This window comes from Urocitellus parryii, chromosome 1 (assembly GCF_045843805.1).
Source record: "Urocitellus parryii isolate mUroPar1 chromosome 1, mUroPar1.hap1, whole genome shotgun sequence".
NCBI lineage: Eukaryota > Metazoa > Chordata > Mammalia > Rodentia > Sciuridae > Urocitellus > Urocitellus parryii.
In genome coordinates, this window is record NC_135531.1 from 232,948,680 (window position 1) to 232,969,987 (window position 21,308).

The following is a 21,308-nucleotide window of genomic DNA, read 5'->3' on the forward strand; positions in this document are numbered from 1 at the left end:
GAAAAAAAATGTTCAACATCATTAACAATTAGGGAAATGCAAATCGAAACAACACTGAAATTTCATCTGACACCAGTCAGAATGGCAGTCATCGAGAATACAAACAATAAATGTTGGAGAGGATGTGGAGGAAAAGGAATACTTTTACACTGTTGGTGAGACTAAATTAGTACACACTATGAGAATAAATATGGAGGACACCTCAAAAGACTAAGAATGGAACCACCATATGACCCAGCTATACCACACTTAGGTATTAATCTTAAAGATTTAGAGTCATCATACTATAATGTTTATTTATTTCTGATATGTATATTTTTAGTTGCAGGTGGACACAATACCTTTATTTAATTTAATTTAATTTTTTTATGTGGTGCTGATGATTGAATCCAGTGTCTCACGCATCCCAGGCGAGCGCTCTAACACTAAGCCACAATCCCAGCCCTATACCCATGTTTATACCCGCACAATTCACAATAACCGAACTATGGGTCCAGCCATGTCATCAACAGATGAATGGATAAAGAAAATGTATATATAAACAGTGGAGTTTTATTAAGCCATAAAGAAAATCGAAATTATGATTTATAGGAAAACGGATCAAATTTGAAACAATTATGTTATATGAAATACAGAAAGTCAATACAGGCTGTCTGTTTTCTTTCATATGTGAAAGATAAAGAGGAAAAAGAAAGGTGGTGGGGACAGGGATCTAATGAAAATTAAAGAGAGATCAATGGAGGAAAGATTAGGGTGGGGGAGGGGAGGGAGGGGGAAGTTTTGGGGAGTGATATTAGTCTAATTATAGTAATATTGTATGCATTTATGTAACACAAGTCCCGTCATTATGTATAACTATATTGCACCAATAAAAAAATGTGGAAAGAAAAAATAAAGCAAAATTTAGGGAATGACTAAGGATTCACATGAACGTGAATGGAAGCCAAGACATGGAAGGACCACTGTGTTTGGCTTCAGTTTACCCACGCTGGAATTTTCTGGATTTTCAAACTGCTCTTTACTGCTCAGTGTTTTCCTCTAGAGTCTTGGAGATCTGGCCTCTTTCCTGATCCATTGCTGTTTAGGTAACCATCTTTCCTCCACTGGACTGTAGCTCCTCAAGGGAAAAAGTGAGTGCTACTCAACCTTCAGATCCCCTTTATAGTGCTTGGTGCATTGTAAGTGGACTACATTTAGAAGGAAATATTTAAGGGGTCAAATTCTTAACTGTTGTGTAGATAGTCATCAGTAGAGTTAGCTATATTTTATGTTTTATATTAAGATCAGCTCTCACTTCAAAAATTTTGTTATTAGAGTAGTGAAAATTGAAGGGGATGTCAAATTAAGTACAATAAAAGTAACACATAAACATAGCTACAAATATGATTATCTGATTATGTACAATTCTCCCGATGCTTTTAATCACCCCAAGAATGACAAATGTTGAAGGACTGAAACACAGTAATTCCAGTGACCAGTCTCCTTTAGACGTATTTAATCTCTTTGTTAGCATACTTTTCTATTCTTTTTGTACAAAACAAATTTGGGGTTGGAAAATTTTAGATTTGCAACTTTATCTGTTCCCCAGCATAGAGGAAGTGAGAAACTTCAGAATGTCTCTCATTTGAACCAAAAGCTGATCAGCAGCCTGTGGTAACAATCAGGGATGGTGACTGTCACCCTCCCTTAAGATCAGCCTCAGAAGCAGAAACAGGACTCCGGGGGGTGGGGCCCAACCACAAATCCCCACCTGGTAAAGCCGAGAACTGCTGTTCAGCATCTGTCCTTGAACAGAAGCACCCAATCACAAACAGGAGTTTGGGGGACATTTTCTGGCAACAAAAGTAATTGCCTTTATTTGGGCAACACAGAATGGTTTTGTTACCATATACACCTTTAAAGGAGCTGATGTTATCTAGGAGTGCTCGAATTTGGCTTTCCAGGTTAATGTTCTTGTACATAGGTTGACAGTAGAATGGAAGGAGTGCTAGAAAAAACGCAGCATTGGAAATGTGAAAGAAGACTGGAATGACTCAGAAACAATTTGTGAAATTTTCCTATTTATTTGCTCAAGTTATAGGACTTGATCAATATCCACATTATTGATTTGTGAAGTACAATTAAACAATGAATGATTTGTTAGATTCCCATCAAATACTTATACTCTCATCTCCTTTTTGTTATTTATCACTGACTCTTTATCGTGTTTTCCAGTATTAGCTACTATCCCCGTAACTGGCATATTTATATGATGCATAGATTAGCTAATTCTCCAGAATCTGTTATCTACAAATTTTTAAAGATTTAAGGATTCATTTCTCCCTTCTTCCATCCTTTCTCTCTCTTTTTCAAGATTCCTTTCTTAGGATTAAAATTCTGAAACAAACTCAAGGTTTTTGTATTGATAAGGAATGAAAACCACTTTCAAAAAACATCTTGAAGTTGTTATGAAATCCATGGGGGCATGACAACTTATTCTCTGGTGACAGAGATCACTAAAAACAAGAAGAGCATCCTTCTGCTCTCTGTCACCTTGTTCTTCATCACCTGTCTCTCTTTATCCTGGCCACAGTGCTAGAAAGTCCTTTGTCCCCAATGAACCATATCATATGCCTTTTAATTCCGCCATGACTGTGTTGTTCTGTGGGATCTAGAAAGTTTTCTTGGATTCCAGGTGTCCCCTTTTTTTTAATAAAGGCAAGTTCTCTTAAGATGGCTTAACTATTGTTGACTTTAAAAAAAACAAAGTTGACAGTAACAGAGTGAAATGGTACTTAAGAGAGGCATAATGGATGGGAGGGAACATGAAAGGTTGGAATGGGGACTAGGAGTAAAGATCTATTCTGATCATTTTTCGTTGTGTGCTAGCTAACACTTTCTGTGTCGAATATTGATTCTGTGACTGACACAGGGTTTGACTGCTGAGACATATTAAGGAAAACCCCTTTATATTAAAAATGTCTTAAAGATAATTTTAGAGAAACCATCTGACATAAAATGGATCTCATCTCTCATGGGTACTTGGGTACTTGATCAGACTGCCTTGCATGATACTCTGTGGCTGTCAGCTGCCAGCATCAGAGACCCAGACAGATGTGGTTGTTGAAATGTGCCTGCAATTCGTGAGATTTCAGAGGCCTGTTGACTCTTGTCCTGCCCTCATGCTAAAACCAGATGTTTCTGAATTATTTGATCAACTCTATCTGAAGAAAGATTCATACTTGCTTCTTATCACCTTCACAACTCTACCCCAATTTGGGGATCTCTTTGTCTTAGACTAGTATCAAAGATGTATTTTTTGATATATCTGCATGTATGGATTTTTGACATTCAAAATATTCTTAAACTAGCAATTAATTTTTTTTTTTTATTTTTTGAAAGGCCTTGAAGTATTGTTACTGCACAGATGACTCAGAACTTTGGGATGCAAGAGGTTCAATAAGAGTTAAGAGCATGGAAGTCAAAGAGAGAAAGCAGTATTGAGTAGAGAAAGAAGTCAAGCTGACCTGGCAAAAGCTCGGCCAACCTAGAGAGAATATTGCTCCTCAGTTCTCTGGAGCCAAAGTGGTTTAGTTATGGGATAAAGACCATCCCAGGTAGGGGGAGGCCATGAGCAAGGTGCTGGAGCTCAAGCAGATTGGGAAGGTGCTGCCTTCTGGAGACCCCCTGACCGAGAATCCGCAGCCACTCAAAGGAAAGAAGCAGCACATCTCTGCACATCTTCACATTCACCTTGATTTTCATGATGCCTCACTGGCCTACCTTTTATCTTTTCAGGTTCCTTATTATTTTGTTGTATCTTCTTATTTCCCCAAGTGTTAGAGCTTATTACTTCTACCATATGTGTGTTGCATTAAGATTAAGAATAGTGGCTCAATTCAGATTCTTTGCCTCCACCTCTCTAGCCAGATGTTTAGCCCAGGGTGAGTTTCTTAATCTAAGTTTCTAAACTTCAGCCTCCTCATTTGTGAGTTTTTGGATTAGTAAATGAGGAATGTATGCAAATTCACTGGTTCAGTATCTGGCATATTGTATGCACCCGGTACATGTTAGTTATTTTTAATGGTAACTTTTTTAAAAATATTTTTTAGTTGTCAATGGACCTTTATTTTATTTATTTATATGCGGTGCTGAGAATGGAACCCAGTGCCTTACCTGTGCTAGGCAAGCGCTCTACTACTGAGCCACAACTCCAGCCTAATGGTAACTTTTGGTCATTATTTTATATCGTCACTTGATCCAGATGTTCAAGCCTAAGAATTTTTTTCAAATACACTGGTCAATATTAGAAGGAGAAACCAGCTTCCAAATATATCTGCCTATTAGACACCATGGCATCAGAACAAAAACTATGTTAAAATAATTAAATAAGTGAAAGGCAAGGGGTGAAAGAAAACACCATCTGGCAGCTCTCTGTGAGTCATTTAGTAGTGAGTTGGAAGATAATGAAGGCCATTGCATTCTGGTCATGGATGGGTCCTTCTGCTTGGCTGGTGTTACAGCCTTACTCCGAATAAAAATAGCCCATGCATCCTTTACTACAGCTCAGTAAACACAGACTATGTGAATAAAAATAAAAGGATGTGCAACGAAATCTTTGGGGAGATTTGTCACAATTTATTTTGTTTCCTGGTGTACCCATGAATTTCAGTATAATCAACAGTTTAATCTGAACAGCAAGGCATTCATTTTTTGGCTGTTTGTAGTCAGTTTTATACTGCTTTCCTGGTGGGACTGACCATATGAAATGCTCATCAGAGCCATGAAGCAATCTTCAGATTTAAAGCAGTGTGGTGGCTTGAGAGCAGTACGGCATGCAGAGTCACAAAGGTGCAAATTTGGGTTTGGCTACCTTTTACCTGTGAATATACTTCCCAGAGCCTTAGCTTCTCTTCAGCAAAATAGTGATGCTGTTACACTTGTCATGTGTAAATGAGAATGGATGAAAAATGAGTACATTGTTCTCCTAAAACTGCATTGTAAATATTAGTTTCTCATGATTCAAAGTAATAAAGTACTTTTGGAGGACATTTCACATTCTGATATTGAGACTAAACTTAAAAAAATAATAATAACAAGGTTAAATTGACTATCAGCTCCTAGACAAGCAAAACTAAATTTTTGTGCCTCAGTTTTCTTATCTGTAAAGTAGGGACAATGATATAAGGGCCTCATAAAATAGTTGTGAGAATGTAGTGAGATGGTCTGAGTCAAATGGAGTATGGTGCCTGACACAGCATGCTTTTGGGGGCTGCTATTGTTATAATTTTAATGTGTAAGTACATAGGAGTCGTTTTTTGTGTGTGTGTTTGGCACTGTTCACATCAGTACTACTTTGGCAATTCTGGAATAGCTCACTGATATTTTTATGTTAATTCTGGAGTTACATAGTAATACCCACTAACTCACAGCTGGCGTTCTGGAGAGATTAAAATGACAGAAAAACAAAATTCAGGGAAAGGGGGTTGGAAGAGGGAATAGTAACAAAGTAGTTCTAGGGTTCGTTTTGTTTTCTAAAGATAAGTCTATCATCGGATTGATTCTTCTTTTAAAAAAGCATGGCTTAAACAGGAGCATGTAGACTGCAGAGGAAAATGCACAGATGTGGAGGTTTTGAGGTTTTAATCCCCCTTCTGCTATAAGCCACCATCTAGGACATTGAATAAATCACTTAATATTACTGGCCTCCAAAGAGATGGATGGAGGAGATCAGTGCTTTCCATGCCTGGCCACACATTAGAATCCTCAAGTTTGCTTTTTAAAAATGGGGTATCTGGCTTCTCCAGCTCTACCTTAGAAGAACTGAATTTTAATCCTCTGAGGAAGAATCCATCTTCAAGTTACCAGGAATTCGGGATACATACTGAGGGTTATTGTGATCACCTGACCTATAACCACTAGAATCTTTCCCAGCTGTGACATCATATATATCTGTACATTTCTCTTTACTACAGCCCTGTACATAAAGAACATAAGAACATTTCTTACAGTGAAAACAGATATACAATAATATTTAGAGGTAAGGGAAGGTATTTAGAAGCTAAATGAATTTGACTGACACTCTTAACTTCTGAAAAAAAAAAACCTAGCATATTATTTTCTGAACCTTACTGTAAACTATAAACCTCTTTTGCCTTATGAGAAATGTGATGGTTATACTACAACTGTATAGCTTCTATATTGCACTCAGCTGTCCCCTTTTCAATCTATCGCTTTTTTAATGTGAAAAGTTCTACCTCTGTAGAAGCTTGGATTGAATGAAATATTTAATGCAACATTGAAGAAACCATGGAAGGCCTCACCTCTGTTCATGGACTATAGTAAAAGAAAGAAATGTGACAGTGTTTGCAGAGAGGGAGTTTCTCCCCCATTGATCATAGCATAGAGCATCAGCCTGGGTAAGAATGTTTGTTTGATTTTGTAATAGAAATATTCAGTTTAAAAAACACCAATAATTTTTATTTATATTGTTAAAATTATGGAAGGAACGAACATATGGCTTAGATTAGGAAAGTGAATGTTAGCTATGAGGCTGCATGTGCAAGAGACATTAATTAGAGTTGAGGGTATCTCAAGTACTTGACTCAGAAAACAATTTTGCTTAATAAGCTTCATGGCTTGCAGGTGCCTTTCCTTCTTCCTTTGCCATGCTTCCAAATAAAGCTGTTTTGTCTGTGCAGAGGTAAGCATGCTTGAGGAGTCGTGTGGTTTTGTGCTGCACTCCATTCATGTTTGGAAGTAAGTTGGCATGACCTTCACATGAGTAAGTGGTCTCTCTGGCAATATACACGCTGCTGAGGAAGGCATCTCATGTTAAATTAGGTCCCTATTTCAAGACTGATCTAAGGGGATTTGCCTTTAAGGAGATGTCCGTTCATTGGCATATCATAAGCCAATGCTGCCGTGCTGTCGAGATTTCTAGAGAAGCTCTGCTCAGGGATGTGCTTGGGTGGAGGACACTGCACATGTCCTTTCTTGTGCCTGTATCAGCTCCTGCTGCTTCCTTTGATCAGTGACAAATAGAAATCTCTCTTGAGTTTTGGGGATCTGATGAAAGCCATGTGTCTGGACTAAGTCTTTGGAACTAGATTTTTGGCATTATCATATTGTTAATATCCGTTGGATTTTAAAACATGTGCACGAGGCTTGAGTTCCATGGAATTCTCTGGTGAATACAGCCCAGGGCAGCTGACATGTGGGTTTTGTTGAACCCTCGAAAGCACAAACAGCTTCACTTTCTTAATCTAGGCGAGCTGTAATGACTCTCTGGGGACAAATAAATGTTTCCTGTGAAGTCCCCACTTGTTTAATTGCTAGCCTTAGGTTTTAAAGTCCTTGCTACCCTAAGTGAACTGATTTTAAGAAAAGTAAAACATTTCAACTCTTCTACTTGTTCTTGATGAAGAAGGCAAAGTTCAAATGGAAATTAAGGAAGGACTTGATCACTCATAAAGGCAACATTGTGGGGTGTAATAGAAAGGTGGTTTGGTGGAGATGTCGACTAGGATATGGCTAGGATGAGTGAAGTTCTGGGGCCAGACTACTTGCTTGCTGTAAATCTCAGTCAAGTAACTAAACTCTGTGTCTTAATTTCTTCATCTATAAAATGGGTGTAATGAAAGATTGAATGAGTTAATGCTTGCAAAGTGCTTAGTGTAATAACAACACATCAAAAGCACACAAATTAATGCTAGTGTTCATTGGGCAGAGCCCCATGCAAGTTGTCCTGTTAATAAGCAAGTATCTCTCTTTAGAACCAGGCTGATTGTGTAAGCCTAATCTAAGATGCTTCTTGTGCTTCTGAGGAGGCACCAAATAATCTTGTGATGATAGAGAAATAAAGTGAACCCCAAATGCCTAACTGTCTTTGGTTGTAAAGTATAGACTAATTCAGTGCTGCTAATCAGTTTGTTGATAGAAAATAAATGAAACTATTATTGTAAATGCTTTAAACTCCACTGTGTATAGCAGGACCAGAAAGTGGTATCTATAATTATCCAACTTACTACTCAAAACTTAAAAAAATAATATTAACTCTTAATAGACATTTTTTCAGATGATAATTTTTAGCATCTATATCCTTGCATCACAGTAAATAAGTAATTGAAATATACCAAAATTTTCTTTTATGAACCTTCCCAAATAAATTAACATTTTAACTATATATATTTGGATTATTATACTTTCCAAGACAAATTTAGCATACCCTTTTATGATCAAGTTTTATGATCAGATGGTGTCCATCTAAGTATTTGATTTCAACCATTTATTAAAAACAAAGCAAAAAATTATTTGATTATTTGTTTTTAATATGCCCCACCTAGTTCCAGGAAGTATTTGAGGCCATTGAAAAGCACTTGTTATATATGTTCAGAAAATAGGAGTGAGAAACTTTATCATCTTGTGGCTTTCAATATCACTCCTAATGGAGAAAAGTCAATGATATTTTTCTTCCCAGTTTATTAGAACATATCTTTGACTGTCACTTGTATTATTCATCAAAATCCAACAGAAATGCAGAGTAAGAAATGCTCTCTTAAGAAAAGCCAGTTTGTAGAAAGTTTTTTTTTAGTTATACGTGGACACAATATCTTTATTTTGTTTATTTATTTTTATGTGGCGCTGAGGATCGAGCCCAGTGCCTCATGTGTGTGTGGCAAACACTCTGCCCCTGAACCACAACCCCAGCCCCTGTTAGAGAGTTTAGGATGAAATATCCATGTTGTTTCTTACTATATTTTAAACTAAGTATAAGTTGATAGCAAAGTGGTTATGTTATCATAGCTCTTGACACCTCATGAAAAGCCCTTCTTTCTAACCCCACCCAATCTTCTGTTTCTCTAATGTGTTTGTGATTATTTTTTCATAGCTGAATTGGGTCCTAAGTTAAAAGATGAAATGTGGGATGCTGAGGGAGAGGGACTTGTTTCCCTTGCATGCACTAGGTCTTTAGTAAATGTTGGTGGTGGTCAAAGCGTATTTCATATAGAACATAATAACAATATTGTTATGTGCAAGATAAGCACAAACAGGGGACCTAATCCAGCCCAGGAAATCTCTGCAGACTTCCCAGGACACATGACATCTAAGCAGAGGAGTGGAGTTAGTCAGAATATGGGATTATTTCAGGCAGGAGTAGCAGCACATATAAGAACCTGGAGGTGAGAGAACAGTGCTTATCCAGGAACTGAAGGTAACTTTCAGTGTGTGTTGGGGTGGTGGTGGGAAGAGTAGGGAAGAGATGGAGGATTTTGAGGTAGACAAGGAGTTTGGTTTTCATCCTGAGGACAATGAAGAAATCTCAGTGGATTTTTTTCAGATGGGGTAACATGTAATATTAAAAAACAAACAAAAATCACTGATGGGATTATGATGAGTGGTTTGGAATGTGGCAGAACTGGAGACAAGAAGCTCAGTCAGAGCATTGTCACAATTAACCAGGCTACAGGGTCTAGTGGCATAAATTAAAATACGGGCAATAGGGAAAGGGAAAATATGGGTTCAAGGAATAGTCAGGAGAATCAACAGGATTTAATCACTGATTCATTCCAGGATATTTTTGGAATGAATCAATGATTAAAGAGATATTTCTCTTTCTGGTCATTATCAATAGTTCCTATGTAACGTAATCTTCTACTGTAAATAACTATGAAAAATGAATAAAATGTATAAAACAATATTTGTTGGCATTGGATAGCAACTCAATGATGGGCTATCATCCTTGGGAAGGGAGAAACACACAAGGTAAACTACAGATTCACACAGATTTTTCTCAAAGAGCAGTATTTAGGCCACAGTAAGGAGGGAGAATCCAAAGAGATCATGATTTTGTCAGATGATGAATGTAGAGATCAGAAATAGTGACTGCAAGGCTAGCTGAGATTTGGTGCTAGGGCATCCAAAATGGGGGAGCTACAGAGAAACATACCCCAGATATCTCAGCAGAAACTTCTTTCAGGTTTGATCAATTCCTGGACCACACAAGCATAGAGTGAGATTTCAGGAGATTTGGTAGAGAACCTCTTCAAGGAGTCTGAGAGTTTCAGGGAAGATGCTTGAGTTTCATCAAGAGTGGAGAGATCTTGATGAAACCCCTAGATATTCACTGGATCCCATAAAGGGCACACTGTAGGAGTATCTGACATTTTAGGAGGAAAAGCAAAATTGGAATAGACCATCCCAACAAAATCAAAAGCCTGGTCTCAGCATGATAAGACAAATCTTCAGTAATGTCAGCTTTCTATAACAGATAACTCCATCCTTTTCAGAAGAAGACAGCATAATGCAATGCTTCTACAATATATTACCCAAAGTGCTCAGCATTCAATAGAACAATTGCTGTACATTCAAAGAAACAGGAAAGGATCTGATAACAAGTGAAAAAAAATAGTCAATAAAAGCAAATCTAGAGATGGTGCTGGAAAGAACTTCCTACTTAAGAGTGTTTAGGATTTGCAGCTTTGAACAAGTTAGGGGAAAAAAAAATCTCCAAACCCATGGCACTTTTTCTCTAAAGAGAAAAAATTGATAGTAGATAAGATGAACAAGTAAAATATTAGGAATATTAGATGGTGAACAAATCCCATGGAGAAAAACTAAAGTATGGAAATAGCCCAGGGAATGCTAAGAGGGTGGTGTGTTAATAGGAGGCCAGGAAAAGACTAAGTGTATGTGGCTGATAGAGGAAATAAAAGATTACCTTGAGACAGGCCAAATAGGAGGAGGAGCAGATTTGCTTCTAGAGAAACAGTGGTTGGGCAATGTTTAATTTGAGATGTCTATGAGACTTTAAATGAAATCTCACAGTAGGCAATTAGACATAGAGAACATGGAGAGAATAAGGTCTATATTCTAGAGATGTTTATTTGGAATTGACCGACACGTGATTAAAAACTATGATTAACTTATAATATGAGAAGGGATAAATCTATGAAGTAATTCAGGATTGAAAGATACAACCCTGTACACAAGATACAAAAATATTTCAATTAGTAATAAGTAACCGATAGATGGCATATTCCAGCAGAAGATGTTGTCCTGGAAGTCAAGGGCTTTGGTAAGACAAAATGCTCAGCAGTGGCAATGCTGAGGAATTAAATCAAGTAAGAACTAAAATGCTTTCTGAGACTATGAAACAACTTGGTGAAATTATTTTGATTAAGATGTGGGTCAGAATTCAGATACAGTGGGATAAAGAAATACTAAGTAGCTACCATTGAGATATAGATGACTGTGGTTATAAAGGGCAGGATTTGAAGAAGGTGGTCAGATTATAGGCATGTGATTTTGTGTCTATGTGTGTATACATTTCTTTTTAGATGAAGACTTAAACACATGTAATTGTACTTAGGTACTTGAGGACTATTTGACTATGTGACCTAGATTGGGCACAGAGGAAAGTGACACAATGTCGAGCTTAGGCACGTGCCATCTGAATTTCTAAGATGATTCTTCAGTGCTTCCTGAACCACAGAGAAAACTGTATTAGCTCTCACTACACAGTCCTTTAGGTTGTATTATTACCAAACCTTATACACTGACTTCTAGCTTTTTCAGATCCTTTCTCGTTTAACTTGATATAATTGGCTTTTTTTTTTCCCCATTCAAAATATTAAAAGGAGAAGAACTTTGTGGCAATTTTTCTTACTCAGCTTATTTAACATTGGCTCAGATGAAGTTTTAGCCTCACTCAATTTATATATGTCTAACATTAAAAGAAACTTAAAAAATTACTGTAGTCACTATTATTGAGTTTGATTAGTCTAGATGTTTGTTTTAAATGGAAGCAATTTTATCTACATAAACAGTGCCTTGTGTTTACATATACTATTGCATAAATAGGGACTCCCTTTTAAAACTTTTATTACAATCTACCTTAACCTCTAAGCCCATATTATAATAAATATATGTTTTTTCAGTAATTGAATACTTCCCAAACTTCAAAGAATTCTGTGCAAAGGGGGCATGTCTTAGTGAATATATATGAACAGAGTGAAAATAATTTGAGAAACCATCTTAGTTCATTTCATACTTTTGTAACAGGATACCTGAAACTGGGTGATTTATAAAGAATAAAGAGTTGTTTTTTATAGTTGCAGAAGCTGAGAAGTCCTTGGATGAGAGGTCTGCATTTAATGAGGGCTTTCTTAATGCTCATCCCATGGCAGTGAGAGACAGAGGGAAGAGGCTGCAGACATGGGCTGAACTCACCCTTTAGTCAGGAGGCCACTCCCCATGGTAATGCACAGATCTATTTGTGAGAGCAGAGCCCTCATGTCCTAACCACTTCACTGGCCCCATCCCTTTACACTGTTGCACTGGGGATTACGTTTCTAACACATGAACTTGGGGGGGTCACATTCAAATCATGGTAGATGCTCACCATTTCTTTTATTCAAGTTTAAAATTGTAAGTGCTAATTCAAGATAATCTTGACTAGATTTCAAGGAATAAAATGATAAAAATGTTAGAATATTTCTGAGTACTTGTATCATACAATCCCAAGAAAAAATAAAAGAAAAATTTGAAGAGTTTTTTTTTCTGCCAATGAAAATGAATTGAACAAAAACATTATCCCCATCGAACATACTGGTTGAGTCTATGAGCTTGCTCTAAGAAGACTGTAAGTAAATTACTTTATCAACTCCTTTTGATTTGAAAAGTGAAAAATAAAGGTTATTTATTCAAAATTCATTTTTCTCTAGAGTCATCCACTGATATCTGAGGCATAAACATTTTCTGACTAATTTAGAATTTTTTGAGCTGTATTGTTCTCTGCATATTTAGTTGGTTCCTCATCTTGACATCTTTGAGTTAAAAAACATCCAGTTATTCAAATATGTCTCTTTATTCATGAATGAATACAGATCATCAAGAAAGACAAGCTATTTCAAGGAGTCATTTTGAAGGACTAATTATTGTTTTATTAGAGTGCTAATGCTCAAAGTGATCATATGACACTTAAGCTATCTTGGTCCTGATAAACTTGAAAATAATCAAAGAATTTAGTGGGAATAATGACACACTTCATTGTTGCTGGAGGGAATATATTGAACAAGATGACCTGCTGTGCCCCTAAAACTCACGGGGAAGGATTGTTCTTAACCGAGCACGAAACTAGATTCTGATTTGTGTTTAATTAGCAGTTCCAAAAGTGTGGAAGCATCTTGAAATATAATACCATTTAGCATGTGATTTATATGTAGTGAAGTTCATATTTTAAAGAGGAGTATGATTTATTATTGGAGCATTAAAATGAATGGCAGTCAAATTTCACTGCAATAGGCTAAAAGTAGTTCATAGAAATAAGCAATTCTTATTTTGCACATAGATATTTAGCAAGAATTTTTCAATAAATTGATCTGTGCAATGCAGGATTTGGGTTTGAAGTTAGAAGTCTAACTCTGTTGTGGTTGGAGACAGGAGGGAAATAAATGCCTTTTTCACTCTGCTCCCCAGGAGTTGGTCACCTTTTGAAGTGTTGCTGCTTTCCAGCCTCAGAGGGTCTAGAATAACAACCTCACCTCCCTATGAATAAAACAAACCAAGGCTGCTCAAAGGAGAGCCTATCCTTGGTCTCCTCTTCCTCACCCTCCTTTCTAATCAGGATCTTTAGTACTACCAGGGTCTTTTTTCTAACTTTTAGACATTTTGGAGGACACTCAGTCGCCATATGTTCAGATGTTGTAGTTGTCTAATTTCCATAAAAAAGATTAGCTCTGGTTTGGGGAGCAGCCAGGCACCCCCACACTGCCATGGAAAAGGTGTTTGATGCCAGGTCAGCTGGATTATAATTTCCCCTGATGCTCTGAATGGGAACCTGAGTGGCGTCAATGCACATAGCAGTCTCCTTGGGTCTCTGGATTTTCCTGGAGTTGGTGACAAGACCCATCAAGGAATATTTACTTATTTTGTTAACTTTTCTGAAAACATGAAAGCAATGAAGCAATCCTTTTAGTTGTTGGTGGGATCAAGAGCAAGAGCTACCAACTAGTCATCCAGTCAAACTGCAGCAGTGACAAAGGAGCCAGAAACTTGTTTTTGTGGTTCAATGCCAACTGGACTTTTTAGTTTCAAGACAGCCTCTGACCCATATGGTGACCTTCCTTTTATGATGGCTAATTTTATGATACCTTGAAGGAGCCAGATATTGAATCACATATTTGTGTTCAGATATTTGTTCCAACATTGATGTGAATGTTTCTGTGAAGGTGTTTTTGGATGATATTAACATTTAAATTGGGGTTTTGGAGTAGAGATGATAACCCTCCATATTGTGGGTGGTTCTCTTCGTATCAGTTGAAACCCTTAATGGAACAAAGACTGATCTCCCCAAGCAAGAAGGAATTCTGCTTGTGGGCTGTTGTGGAATGAGATACAACTTTGCCCTGAGTCTCCATCCTGCCAGCCTACCCTGGAGACTTTGGACATGATAAGCCTCCACAATTGTGGGAACTGATTTCTTAAAATAGATCCCTCTTCCTGCACTACCACACACACATCCTATTGGTTTGGTTTGCCCGAAGAACCCTGACTAATGCATTGCTTAAACATACAATTGAAATTATCCTTGGCATGTGGAGAAAAACTTAAAATCATTAAATGAATCAATGATGAAAAATATATACAAGGAATTTTGTATGGAAAAAATAGTTCATTAGTGAAGTTGTACAGAATGAAGTCTGTTTCTTAGTACCCCTAAATCTAGAAAATCTTAAAAGTAGGTTAAAGTATTGTCTTCTAAAATGAGTTGTAAAACTTGAAGGTTTAAAAAAGACACAGTACTATTTCAGGGGAAAAAAAAGTGTCTGCATTCCAGTTTCATTGGTTGTCATTGGCTTTGTAACTGTTAACCTCTCTAGGCCTCCAGTTGTTTCTTTAACTAAAAATGACAAAGGTGATTTAGGTGGTCTTTCAAGTCCTTTTGGTTATAAATGTCTTAATTCCATCATTCTCTCTGAGGTAATTCTGAGTATCACTAATCCTGAAGGATTCTGCTCATCAGCTTTCAATGCAGTAATACTGTAGGACTCACCACGTCCTGATGATGACGTGGTTCATTAGGAATTAAAAGAGTACAGTCATTGGGTGTAAGAAGGTGTTTTCTTTCCCCAATAAACATGGACTTGGGGAATGTTTGTTTGTCTATATTTTCTGATATCAACTATTGAGCTTTTAATAACAAAAATATAATTTTATTGTAGGAAAAATAATTTTAACTGCAGTTAAGAGGAAAACAGAGGCAACGGAAGTTCTACTTACAATTGATAAATGAATATCAAACTCCCCTTCATGCTGTTCTTTGGGAGTGAAGGAAAGACCTCATCACTAAGATGTACCATGAATTAAAGGACTCTCATTTACATTCATCGCTTTGCCTGCAGAGGAACTTGGTTGTTTGCCAACAGCTTAATGTCTTGAGAAAGCTATAGGTCATTTTTTAGCCTAGCGTTTAATAACACCATCTCACAAATCTGATTTAATATTTCTGTTTTGTCATCAGTTGGGGAGTACAATACATGCTCCAAATAATAAAACTTTAATGACCTAAAGAGCACTTCACATCTTATTGCCAAACGTATTTCTTCTATAGAAAATTCTGAGTTTTCTCTGCCATATTCATTGAGTGTAGATATTCTTCTGAGCTGAAAAATTAAAAATCATTGCAATTGTGAATGTTGTCAAAGAACAAAGGAAAAGGTACTCATTTTGGATAAGGCATAAATTACAGAGTGATTACTTTTTCTGAATATCATGAGAAAAAATGAAATATCAGCAAGATCAATACTCACTAGAATTGCAGTTAAAAATATTTTTCCTACAATAAAATTACATTTTTGCTGTTAAAAGCTCAATATTTGATTTCAGAAAATATAGACAAACAAACATTAAAAATGCTAGGCATTCCACCTACCCAACAGCAGCTATGCTTAATGCACTGATATTTATTCTTTCATCTAGGATTTTATACTTGCCATACATAGCACCTTCTTTAAAAGCCAAATCCAGAAACACAAATATACATATAAATCAAATCTTCAAGACTGACTGGTCTGTGACATCAAAGCAAATCCATGTTTCCCCAATAATAAAATCCTGACAATTCCAAACCCCCAACTGCCTATAGTTATGGAACCCTGGCTTCCTTTGCCCCATAGTGTTATATATGATGTGGGCAAGACCAGGGTTTCTGACTCAAGCCAGGGGCTCCTCTGGCATATTCCACCTTGATGCAGAGGTTGGACAACCTTCAGCAAGCTCCATTTCCCCATTACCATTCCTCACAGCAATTTTTTAGAGTACAGAGGAGTTAAGTTCCCCAAGAGTGTTCAACCATGGACACAACTTTTCTAAACTGGTAAGAATCAGAATTAGAGCTTTTGGTCATCATGTTTCAGTAGACACAATAGGACCATGTTTTTTTTCCCTCCAAGGAATACTTCCATGTACCCTTTGGTGACCAGATCAGACATTAGCTCTACATTGTTTCCAAAACCAGTGCCTTCTGATGGCTGAGTTTGAATGTTCAGCCAGCGTCCCTGTAGTTCATCACGTCTATTTTAGTGTGTTCAAATCTTAAAAGAAATAGAGTCTTGATCTCTTTTTATTTTTAGAAACCATCTTGACTTCTATGTGAATGTCTAAGTGTCAATAATATGGTTATAATTTGATAGCAATCTAAATATATGTATATATATGTCTGTGTGCACATATTCACACACATGGATTTAATAACCAACCTTGAGCGGAACACATTTTGTTGAATAATCCACTTTTTTCTTAACTATTTTGAAGTTTTAGCTTATCCTATATTAAATTATTATTTACTTTCTTTTGTTTCTGTATTTTCTTCCATGTTCCACTCATATACCTGTTTATTATTTTATTAGTTGATAACATATTGTAAAAATATATACCTTTGCAATATTTTAATATCTAGCCAAGCTATTTCCCTCAGTACTTTTCTTTTTCTTCATTTTCTTGAGTATTTTCATGAATTTCTCTCAGAATAATTTAGTTTTTCCTAAAATTGATTGGCTTTCTCTTTGTAGTGCATTAAAATTTCAGACTAAACCGGGAGGTACTTAAGAGAAAAAATGCCTAAAATACAAAATTTGTTTTTCTTTATAAATCTTGTCAATATTCATTAATTTAGGGTGTGGTAATAGTTATCACTATCTTCTTCTTCCTCGTCATGCTGTTAAAACCAAAATAATATTTTAAAAATTGCAAAATAGAATAACATGTCAAGGTTTAACTAGTTAAAACATGCCAGGAAAATTGTGATGACTTAAGTATTTAGGAACAAAAATGATTGCTTTTTTTCCTTATATTATCTAAATAAGTAATATAAATTTTTAGTTGTACATAAATGACTCCTGGAATCTCTTTTTTCCTCATTTCAGAAAGAGTTTGTGATTCTCTGTTATTACAAAAATCAAATTCAAGAGACTTCAATCTGATTTTCAACCATTTTAATGCCTGAAAAAAATATAGAGGTTGCCTATCAATTTTACCATTGCTTCTCCTTTTCCCTCAGATTTTTTATGCCTTAATTATGTCAAAATTTCCTTATTTAACCTAGAAATTGTAGGACTTTTTTCTAGTCAGTATTTATTATACTTTAAGGCCAAAATATTTCAATATTTCAATATTTTCCCCTGTGGGTATATTACATACACACGTATGTATTTTTCTACCTTTGAACATAATATTTGCTCTCAAGAATATCTATGGTATGTGGCTTGATAGTGAAGATTGCATATTTGTGGTTATTGGAAGGGATTTGGAGGTCTTAGATTTTGCAGTCTCCTCTAGTGATCTTCTGCACCACAAAGAGTCAGTTTATCACATTGACAGCTTTTGCCACTTTTCTTCTTCTTCCTCTCCAATACAAAGAATCAAAGAAATTGAGGGAAAAATTAAGGGAGACAGTGTAGTGATTTGGGTGGTATGTTGTAAAATCATACATGAGAACCTTAAAAAGTCTTTCACCTTTGAGCTCACAAGCCAAGTGAGAGATTCAGCTCCTTGATATGCTTACCCTTTGCTGCTCTAGGCATTTCTCCTAGCTTAGTATTAGAAATCAGGAGCCACCCAAACTGAGCTGGAAGGGAGAAGGATGATGAATGACAGGACATAACTTCACCTAAAGAGAACATAACTGTGCCGACTTGAGGTGCCATTGGTTGCAGACGAGGATTTATAAGATTTTTTCATTTAAAATATTTTCTAAACTAATCCTTAGAATATTGAATTTTATTGAAAAGACTATCTGTCTGCACAAGTAGTTATGTTCTATGATTTTAGTACCTTATTTTTAATAAAAGAATTGTGTTATGAATTTTAACTGTGGCAGTAAATTAGCAAAGTTTATTTCCTGCTATCATAACCACTCTCATTTAGCACAGATGGGCAGTAAAAGATTTAGAAACTGTTTTGAAGCTCTCAGTGGATGAGATAAATCAGCAGAATATTTATGGATAATACTAAACTGTTCAAGTTCATATTTTCTTTCTTGATCATTTTATAGAGGTCTCCTAAAATCAACGGCCTGTTTGCTTGTCCTTAGCAAGTCCTTGCATATATCACTAAAAGATTTTTTATTTTAGCTTTTTTTTTTTTAACACAATACCTTTATTTGATTTACTTTTATGTGGTGCTGAGAATCTAACCCAGTGCCCTCACGTGCTAGGCAAGCACTCTACCACTGAGCCACAACCCCAGCACTATTTTAGTCTTTTAATGATTCTAAATGTTGGAGCAGTTGCCAGGCCATAGGGCACTTTGGGCAAGCTCAGTCAAACTCCAACCTACCAATGAGCCTCATCTAATCTCCAAGACTCGTCTTATTTCTGAAGTGCTCATGGAATCTGTGAAATCTAGAATTGTTTTTCCCAGGGATCAAATTTGTTAGGTTTTGTGTCTTGGTCCAAAAGGCCTCTAGGATTCTAATTCATATCTAGAATTCAGGAGTATACAGAAAGCAAATACTTGGAGCAACCACTTGAGGGGAGAATTAAAAGGTATCATCATATGCACCATGGATTTTTCTAATGCAAATTCAGTTCTCTATATAAATGTTTCCTTCTCATTAGACCTGACTCATTCTCTCAGGAACCCAAATGGTTCACTATGGAACCATAATAGATACTAGCCTATAGAGAATTGCAGAACACCACAACTACCTTTAGAACCCCAAACATGATAAACGGGTGAATGAAGATTCGAAAATTAACTGTCTTGCTCATTGACTTCATGTTTGACTTGGGGATCATCTTTCAAGGAAACAAATCATAAACTAAACTTGTGTTGTTCAGAATGATCAGCCGAGAGGTTCCGCATGTGAGGAAGGCATGAGAATGTGTATTTTGAGTGATTGTGGAGAACTTGACTGCCAAGTTAACTTTTAATTATCTTGTAAGCAATATAAGCACACAACACCTTTGATTAAGAACTAACTATGAAAATGATCTTAAGGCTGATTAAACTTTACATGGGATGAGCACGAGCTGGGAAAACTGAGAGGCAGATGTATGTGTCCTGGTGAACATCACACAATCATCCAGGTGAAGGTTAGCATGGGCCTGAGGGTGGCAGTGATGTTGAAAGGAGAGGAATGCAGAACCATGATGAACATCAACTCTCAAAGCTCCATGGCAACAGATTTCTTGTAAGAACAAAAATGGTGTTGGATTTGAATTATGAGGCATTTTGAGCAAGGGTAGTTAAAGCAGCAAAAATCATATTAAACATAAGTGAAGCTGGAAGGGTTCTGGCTTTGGGGGAATGTTATGATTTGAATATTTGTCTTCTCCAAATGCATACTGATATTTAATTGCTACTGTAACAGTATTGAGAGTTGATTAGGTCAGAAGGGCACTACTCTCAAGGGTGGGATCGATGTCATTATAAAAGGTGGAGTTCAGGCTTCTCCTGCTCTCTCTCCTGCTCTCCACCTTTCTGCCAAGGAATGACACAGCAACAAGATGCTGGCCCCTTGATCTTGGAATATAGAACTATGAATCCTCAAATTTCTCTTTATAATAAATGACTCCCATCTCAAGTATTCTGTTATAGCAGCAAAAATGGTGAGTTTTTTTTTTAAACATATAAATTCACTGCAGGGGTTCCACAATAAGATGTTGTCAGCTGTTAAGATAACGGGTTAACTTTCTCACTAAACTGCTAATGGGCACCTTGAGAAGCTGTGGGTTAGAAAAAGGAAAGAGAAGTAAGTCACTGGTGACTCTACACACTATCTATGATACTGTAAAGCCACTGGGACCCTAAAGGGGAGCACTCAATAAGAAGTAGCTGCAGAATGAGAAATAGGACAATTTTGGGAAACAAAGTGCCTGCTTCAGAATGTGGCAAGGGAAACTGACCAATAGCATTAGGATTGAAGGGTTACACAGTGTATCAGTCAGATTCTAGGTAGGAAGTATTCCATGTGAACCTTCCAGACAGAGGAAATTTCATACCGGACACTGTTTACACAAGTGATGTCCAGCCCACAAAACCCAACAGGAGGCAGGAGGAAACCCAGAGATTAACAACAGCAGGCAGTGACCACACACCTAGAGGTGGGGGGCCACAGAGGATATGGAACATTGAATGACCAGAGTCCCACAGCTGGAACCACAGAATGAGAGGCTGCCTGCTGGGAAGTAGGAGGATCAGTCTGTGTGAGGGGTGCCTCTAGAGGCAGAGAGAAGAGAAGAAACACCCTGGCCTGTCTTCCTAGCCTGTCATCCAATCTGCCATCATTGCCTCCCACGGGCCAAGCATACCTACAGACTAGAGGGCAAGGGAGCCTGAGAAATGTGGTTCCTTGCAACACAGGGCAGAGGAAGGGCAGGACTGACTCCCACAGCAGATCTTCCCATAGCAGATCTTCCCGTACAGTCAGCCTGTCCTGTGTTGCCTAATATAGAATACAGTATTTCAAGGTTTTGAGGGCTGCCTCTTGAGAAATTTTTCAAGATAAACATAGATAAAATATTGTCATTTTTTCTTCCTCTGTAACTGTAATTTGAAAAAAAAATTGCAATTTTCAAATGCCATTGAAAGCAGAGAATTTCAGGGTGATCTAAAAATAGGAGAATGAGTGTTCAGTTGCCAGACTAACCTTCAGTCCTCCCCTCCCCCTACACCCCTTTACCTGATGACATCACTGTGTGCCTCATATCTAGTTATCCCATGGCTGAGAATCTGCAAAGAAGAATGGTTCTGCCATTTTAAATAGAACAGATAAAAGTTTTCCATGATGCAAGAGTGGGTTTTAAAAGATAATTGTATTCCTCCTC